The 7689-nt window shown below is 47.2% G+C and overlaps 1 non-coding gene across 1 annotated transcript; it reads left to right on the top strand.

Annotated features, from left to right (window-relative positions):
• Positions 1-780: 780 nt before the first annotated feature.
• On the top strand, positions 781-853 carry trnav-cac (transfer RNA valine (anticodon CAC)). Its single transcript has one exon. It is a non-coding gene; the product is annotated as a tRNA-Val (tRNA).
• The last annotated feature ends 6836 nt before the right edge of the window (positions 854-7689 follow it).

The raw sequence follows: 7689 nt of genomic DNA, 5'->3' as shown, positions 1-7689 counted from the left end.
AACACTGCGTGCAGTTTTGGTTTCCATATTTAAGAAAGGGTATAGATGCTTTGGAGGCAGTTCAGAGAAGGTTCACGAGGTTGATTCCGGAGATGCGGGGGCTAACTTATGAGAAAAGATTGAGTAGGTTGTGCCTCTACTCATTGGAATTCAGAAGATTGAGAGGTGATCTTATGGAAACGTGTAAGATTATGAGGGGGCTTGACAAGGTGGATGCAGAGAGGATGTTTCTGCATACTAACCTTTTGTGTGTCATGTACAAGGACCCCCAGGTCCCTCTGCACCGCAGCATTTTGTAATCTCTCCCCATTTAAATAATTATTTGCTTTTTTATTATTGCTACCACAGTGGATAACCTCATATTTCCCACATTATACTCCATCTGACAAATTTCTGCCCACCCACTGAGCCTATCAATATCGCTTTGCAGATTGTTTGCGTCCTCCTCACAACTTGCTTTCCCACCTATCTTTGTATCATCAGCAAACTTGGCGACATTACAAACATGCAGAGCACAGAACAAATTATTGACGTATTGACTCTCCCTCAGTTAGTATTTCTTTCATTGTGTAAAAGAAAATTATCGAATCATTAATTATGTTATCCCATGAAAGCAAAATAAAAGTTTAACGAAAATAAGTTGCACATTTGAAAGGAACATTTTTGTTTTGTGCCGTTTCGATCAGAGAAATGTTTGTGAAAGGAATTTTTTCAGAAAAAGGGATTCAGCATTTCAGCTTGTCACTGAACACTTCTCTCTGGGCACTGCACCAGGCAGCAGTTTCCGTAGTGTAGCGGTTATCACGTTTGCCTCACACGCGAAAAGTCCCTGGTTCAAGCCCGGGCGGAAACATTATTTTTGAAACAAAAACTGCTTTTAAATGTTCATTGCTCATGTGACAATGGCCTCCTTCTGTGCTGTAAACTTCTCTGATTCCATGAAGAACATTTAAAACCAGTCTCCTAAAATACAGAGTGTGTAAAATCAGAGAGGGAATAAAACTTCCTCGATGATTAAAGTTTCACAAATTATTCAAATGAAGTTGTTGAAGTTTCGACTGACCCTCAGTGATCATGTTAGCATTTCTTTCATTCTGCTCAACAATGCTGTCGGTTAATACCAGCAGATCTAAGCCGCATTTCAAACCCGGAAACAACTCATTCATTATTCACCCTTCCCAGTTCCAGTGCACAGAGGGTTATTTATACTCCATCCCAGAAACTCAAGTCCAACTTCTGACATTCCTTATTTCTAATTACTAACTCATTTATTTTGATACCACTCTGAAGTGCTTTGGGTCATCTATGTAATTTAGTTAAATTACTTCACTTTAATTAAAAACGGTGGTCGCAAAATGATTTCCCTAACTGGGAATCGAACCAGGGAAGCTGAAGGGATCGGAATGGTTTTGTGAAGCATTTAAAGATGCTCTCTAAAAATCTCGCACTGCTAATTTAAAAACACGGTTACGATTTGTTTCAGTGTGAAAGAAGGGGATTACAATGACAACAAAAACACCAGGCAGCAAGTGCATTAAGACCAATTCAAACTTTTCACAAAGTTGGTATTACGAAGTAACAGCTGAGCTAAAGTTGGCACTGACCAATGGGTACAAACATCTCATTACAACCGATGAGCTCACAAATATCAGGAGCAGTGCAGTCTGGTCAATGTCAAACCCCTCCTTCCTTATTCAACAGAGACATGAACGGCAGACAGACGCCACAAAGTTTAATTAAAGACCGAAGTACAAGACACATTTAATTTCCAAATCCTTTCACCATAAAATTCCTTCACTTTATTTCAAATCTTACTGCGTTGATTCTGAAAATGAGCACCATGTGATTTTACCTTCAATACTGATGCTATTATCTGTGCACGGTAGGAATTACCGCTCCAGTTTTGAGCCCAATTTGACAAAAGTTGCCCCAGATTCCTGGTGTCGTCAGCAATGAATATTTTGAACCAGACTCCTAAAATAGTGTTTTTTTATGAGTTCACAGGATCTGGGTGTCACTGGCAAGGCCAGAATTTATTGCCCAACCTTAATTGCCCTTGAGAAGCTGGTGGTTGTTGTGTATCTGTAAAGCATGCACTCCCATGTTCCGCCACTAGGGAGCTCATCCCTTGAAGTCCCAAGGGATCTCAGCATCCCTTTGGAGCACTGTATATAAGCCGGCCCCCAAGGCCTATTCCTCACTCTGGAGTGTCTTATTAAAGACTGAGGTCACTGTTATTTTAACCTCCCTGTGTGCAGCCTCATCTGTGTTAGGAACACAATAACTGACGACGAGAATACGAATCCAACGCAAAGATGCAGCAAACTGTGGGCATCCTGGAGAAGTTCTCGGAGGTAGCAAGCTCGGAGGAAGCTTATGTCGAACGGCTAGACCAGTACTTTGTAGCCAACGAGCTGGATGGAGAAGGAAGCGCTGCAAAAAGGAGAGCGGTCCTCCTCACAGTCTGTGGGGCACCGACCTACAGCCTCATGAAGAATTTTCTGGCTCCGGTGGAACCCACAGATAAGTCATATGAGGAGCTGTGTACAGTGGTTCAGGAGCATCTTAACCCGAGGGAGAGCGTGCTGATGGAGAGGTATCGGTTCTACACGTGCCAGCGATCTGACGGTCAGGAAGTGGCGAGCTACGTCGCTGAGCTCATGCAACTTGCAGGACAATGTGAGTTTGATGGCTGCCCGGAGCAAATGCTCAAAGACTTTTTTGTACTGGGCATTGGCCAAGAGACCATCCTGCGAAAAATTTTGACTGTAGAGACACCGACCCTCAATAAGGCCATTGCGACAGTACAGGCGTTTATGTCCACCAGTGATAACACCCAACAAATCTCTCAGCACACAAGTGCTAGCAATGTTCATAAATTAACTGGAACTGTGTTTGCGAGCAGAAATGTACAGGGCAGAAGCCACGAGTTTGTAACTTCCAGCAGGGCTCAGGTGATCCAGATGACTCAGAGTCCCCAACAAAGAATAAATGCAAGGCAATTCACAGCTTGTTGGCGTTGTGGAGGCATCCATTCAGCCTTTTCATGACGCTTCAAAGGGTATGTTTGCAAGTGCTGTAGAACAATGGAGCACCTCCAATGAGCTTGCAAACGAGCTACAAGCTCTGCAAAACCTGCTAACCACCACGTGGCGGAGGAAGATTGGTCCATGGTGGATCAAAGCAATTTAGAGCCTTCGAGAGAGGAGGCAGATGCTGAAGTACACGGGGTGCACACATTTTCGACGAAATGTCCACCTATTGTGCTGCACGTAAAATTGAATGGCTTAGCCATAGCCATGGAACTGGACACTGGCGTCAGCCAATCCATCATGAGTAAAAAGATGTTTGAGAGACTGTGATGCAACAAGCCATTCAGTTCAGCCCTGAGCCACATCCACACGAAACTGAGAACATACACCAAAGAGCTTATCACTGTCCTGGGCAGCGCCATGGTCAAGGTCACCTACGAGGGCATGGTGCATGAACTGCCACTCTGGATTGTCCCGGGCGATGACCCCATAGTGCTTGGAAGGAGCTGGCTGGGCAAAATCCGCTGGAACTGGGATGACATCTGAGCGCTATCACATGTCGATGAGGCCTCATGTATCCAGGTTCTTAAAAAATTTCCTTCCCTTTTTGAGCCAGGATTTGGAAACTTTTCCGGGGCGAAGGTGCGGATCCACTTGGTCCCAGAGGCATGACCCATTCACCACAAGGCGCAAGCAGTACCTCACATGATGAGGAAGAGAGTGGAAATGGAGCTGGACAGGCTGCAAATCGAGGGCATCATCTCCCCAGTGGAATTCAGCGAGTGGGCCAGCCCGATTGTTCCAGTACTCAAAAGTGATGGCACAGTCAGGATTTGCGGCGATTATAAAGTAACTATTAATCGTTTCTCGCTACAGGACCAATACCCGCTACCTAAGGCAGACGACCTAATTGCGACGCTGGCAGGAGGCAAGACGTTCACCAAGCTCGACCTGACTTCGGTTTAAATGACGCAGGAAGGCCAGGCTCACCCAGCAGCCCTGCAGGACTAACAACATGCCAGCCCAGCGAGGGCACAGCCAGCACACCAGAACAGACATTTGTACCGAGGCGGTCCACCAGGGAAAGAAAGGCTCCCGACCGCCTCACCTTGTAAATACTTTTCACTTTGACTTTGCAGGGAGTGATGTTGTGTATCTGTAAAGCATGCACTCCCATGTTCCGCCACCAGGGAGCTCATCCCCTGAAGTCCCAAGGGATCCCAGCATCCCTTGGGAGCACTATATATAAGCCGGCCCCTGAGGCCTGTTCCTCACACTGGAATGTCTTATTAAAGACTGAGGTCACTGTTACTTTAATCTCTCTGTGTGCAGCCTCATCTGTGTGAGGAACACAATAGTGGTGAGCATCATCTTGAACCGCTGCAGTCCGTGTGGTGAAGATGCTCCCACAGAGCTGTTAGGGAGGGAGTTCTAGGCTTTTAACCCAGTGACGATGAAGGAACGACCGATATATTTCCAAGTCAGGATGGTGTGTGACTAAATCTAACAATGGCTGGTGTCACAGGCACCAAATATTTTAAAGCAAGGTCTTAAAATGCTGTGTGTAAAATGGGAAGGGATAATAATTCATGACATGCAAAGCCTGTTTAAAATGGGACTGTATAAAATAAATGTGAATATTTTTCTGCCTGACAGGGTTTTGGAAGCAGATTTAATAACTTTCCAAAGGGAAATATCGTTGAAAAAGAAACATTTGCAGGGTGCTGAGGAATGGGACTAATTGGAAATTTCTTTCACAGAGCCAGCACAGGTAACAACATAAGAAATCAGAGCAGTAGTAGGCCATACGGCCCCTCAAGCCTGCTCCACCATTCAATAAGAGCATGACTGATCGTTGATCTCAACTCCACGTTCCCCGCTCGATCTCCCGATCCCTTGATTCCCCGAGACTCCAAAAATCTATCTTACGCAGCCTTGAATATATTCAGAGACTCAGCATCCACAGGCCTGTGGGGCAGAGAATTCCACAGATTCATAACCCTCTGAGTGAAGAAATTCCTCCTCATCTCTGTCTTAAATGGTCGACCTCTTAACCTGAGACTGTGCCCCCTGGTTCTAGACACTCCAGCCCGGGGGACACAACCTCCCAGCATCTACCCTGTCAATCCCCTTCAGAATATTGTGTGTTTCAATGAGATCACCTCTCATTCTTCTAAACTCCGGAGAGTATCGGCCCATTCTACACAATCTCTCAACTTAAGACAGTCCTCTCACCCCAGGAATCAATCTGGTGAACCTCTATTGTACCACCTCCCAGGCAAATATTTCCTTCCTTAAATAAGGAGACCAAAACTGTGTGCAGTACACCAGGTGTGGTCTCACCAAGGCCCTGTACAATTGTAGCAAGACTTCCTTACTCTTGTACTGTGGGCTATATATTAGGTACTATGGGCCGAGTGCCCTGTTTTTTTGCTGATTCGACGCTTGTATAAAAAGTTATTAAAATTTGACAGTTGCTCGGCAAACATATTTGTATTTCCTTCAGTGTACTCCTTACTCTTCAAGGGCTAGATTTTCCCCAAGCAGTTTTGTCGGCGCACTGACCTCAAGCGCACTGACTTTGCTCGCTGGAAGCGGCTCGGGGAAAAACTCGCCCCATCCTGGCCGCTGTGTACAGTCCCCGGAGTCCTGGCGTGGTGTCGATGGTGAAGTAGGGGGCGGAGCCAAATGCCTGCGCCGAAAACACTGCCGGCACCTTCGCGCATGGGCAGTAGGGAGAGAAAACTTGGCACTCTGCCATTTTTAAACAGTGTCAAACCCGATGAAAAGCACAGCAGCTTCTCAGCTTCTCCGGTCGCTCGGCGGGCTCTCCCCCCGTCCCTCCCCGATAAAACGCACAGCTCCAGCAGCTGCAACTTCTCCGGTCCACAAGCTCACACTTCTCCGGTGTGTCTTCCCTCCCCTATCCCAGGGATACAGGGACCGAGTGTAATGGAGCCAAGTTTGCTGATGATACAAAGATGGGTGGGAAAGTTAATTGTGATACAGCAAAGTAAATCTCAATTCCGGAAGAACAATATGGAAAAGTACAGTGACCCCGACGTGATATAAACACGCAGCCTTCTGATCTGGAGTCAGACACACTACCGTTGCACCACGAGGTCTACAGTGCAGAGTGCCCATGTTTGTATACATGAAGGTTCCTGAAACACAGTTTCATTTACCCTCCATTGGTGCAATGAAAGGGCTTTAAAATCCCCGGCCACTCCCACCGTGGGTCAGACAGCATCAGAAGCAGTGCCCACCTGTCACTCACCCTCTCACGCCCGCTTTCATCACCTGCTGCCCGCGGACTGCAGCAAATCCAGTTCATCATCATCATAGGCAGTCCCTCGAAGCAAGGATGACTTGCTTCCACGCCAAAAAAGGATGAGTTCACAGGTGTTTCAATGATGGACCTAATATTCCAGGTCCCGAACTGCATGTTGAAGGGTGGAAGATGCCTGTGCGTGGATTTTTTTAACGTGTGGTGACCGTTGCACACCAGCCATCACACGGGCTTGACAGAGCGAGGTCTTGGTCCAGTGGCAAGGGTTATCCAAGACGACTGGAGACCAGCTCTGCTGCACGGACCCAGTGACCACACATATCGCAGTGTGGGCTGGCTCGTGCTGCCCCTGGGCCCCTGGCCCTGAACTCATGCCTCCCCTGGGCCCCGATCACATCCCTCCGCAGTCTCTCACTGCTCCTGCTGTACCTGCCCACGCTCCAATCACCGACCTGGACTTTGATGACATCACACTTCGCTGCCGTCGCCCTCCTGCACCAGCTCGCGCTGTACCTTGCCGTGGTACACCACCACGCTGCTCCCAGGCCACCGCTCACCGCTCCTTTTATGGCCCCGACCTGCCGCTGGTGTTCTCACGCAGGTCGGGGCCTCCACGCTGCTCCCAGCAAATCCAGTTACACCCCGTGTCACCGCACAATTCTCAGCTGTGATTGTAAGCTGACTATATTTAAAGCTATCGCAGAGGCTGCAAGCAGTGTTCCCTGGTCGTCTAGTGGTTAGGGTCTGGTGCTCTCACTGCCGTGGTCTGGGTTTGATTCCTGGTCAGGGAAAGCATTTTTACAGAGCAAATTGACAAAAATAATTCAAGTCTGCGAAATAATGAATAATTGTTTCAATCATCATTAATCGACCCACATGTGTTGCACACTGAAGAAAATACAAATTGTTTGCTGAGCGACTGTCGAATTTTAATAACTTTTCACACAACCGGAGAATCAGAGGAAAAACAGGATATTCAGCCCATAGTACCAAATATATAGCCCATAGTACAAGAGTAAGGAAGTCTTGCTACAATTGTACAGGGCCCTGGTGAGACCACACCTGGAGTACTGCGCACAGTTTTGGTCTCCTTATCTGAGGAAGGATACACTTGCCTTGGAGGTGGTACAACAGAGGTTCACCAGATTGATTCCTGGGATGAGAGGACTGTCTTATGGTGAGAGATTGTGTAGAATATGCCGATACTCTCTGGAGTTTAGAAGAATGAGAGGTGATCTCATTGAAACGGGCAATATTCTGAAAGGGGTTGACAGGGTAAATGTTACGAAGCCTGGCTAGCCCAGTCGGTAGAGCATGAGACTCTTACTTGCAGGGTGGTGGGATCGAGCCCTAACATTGGGCGATTAC

This window comes from Pristiophorus japonicus, chromosome 20 (genome assembly GCF_044704955.1).
Source record: "Pristiophorus japonicus isolate sPriJap1 chromosome 20, sPriJap1.hap1, whole genome shotgun sequence".
NCBI lineage: Eukaryota > Metazoa > Chordata > Chondrichthyes > Pristiophoridae > Pristiophorus > Pristiophorus japonicus.
Note: the sequence above shows the minus strand (reverse complement) of the source record. Positions and strands in the feature narration are given on the sequence as shown.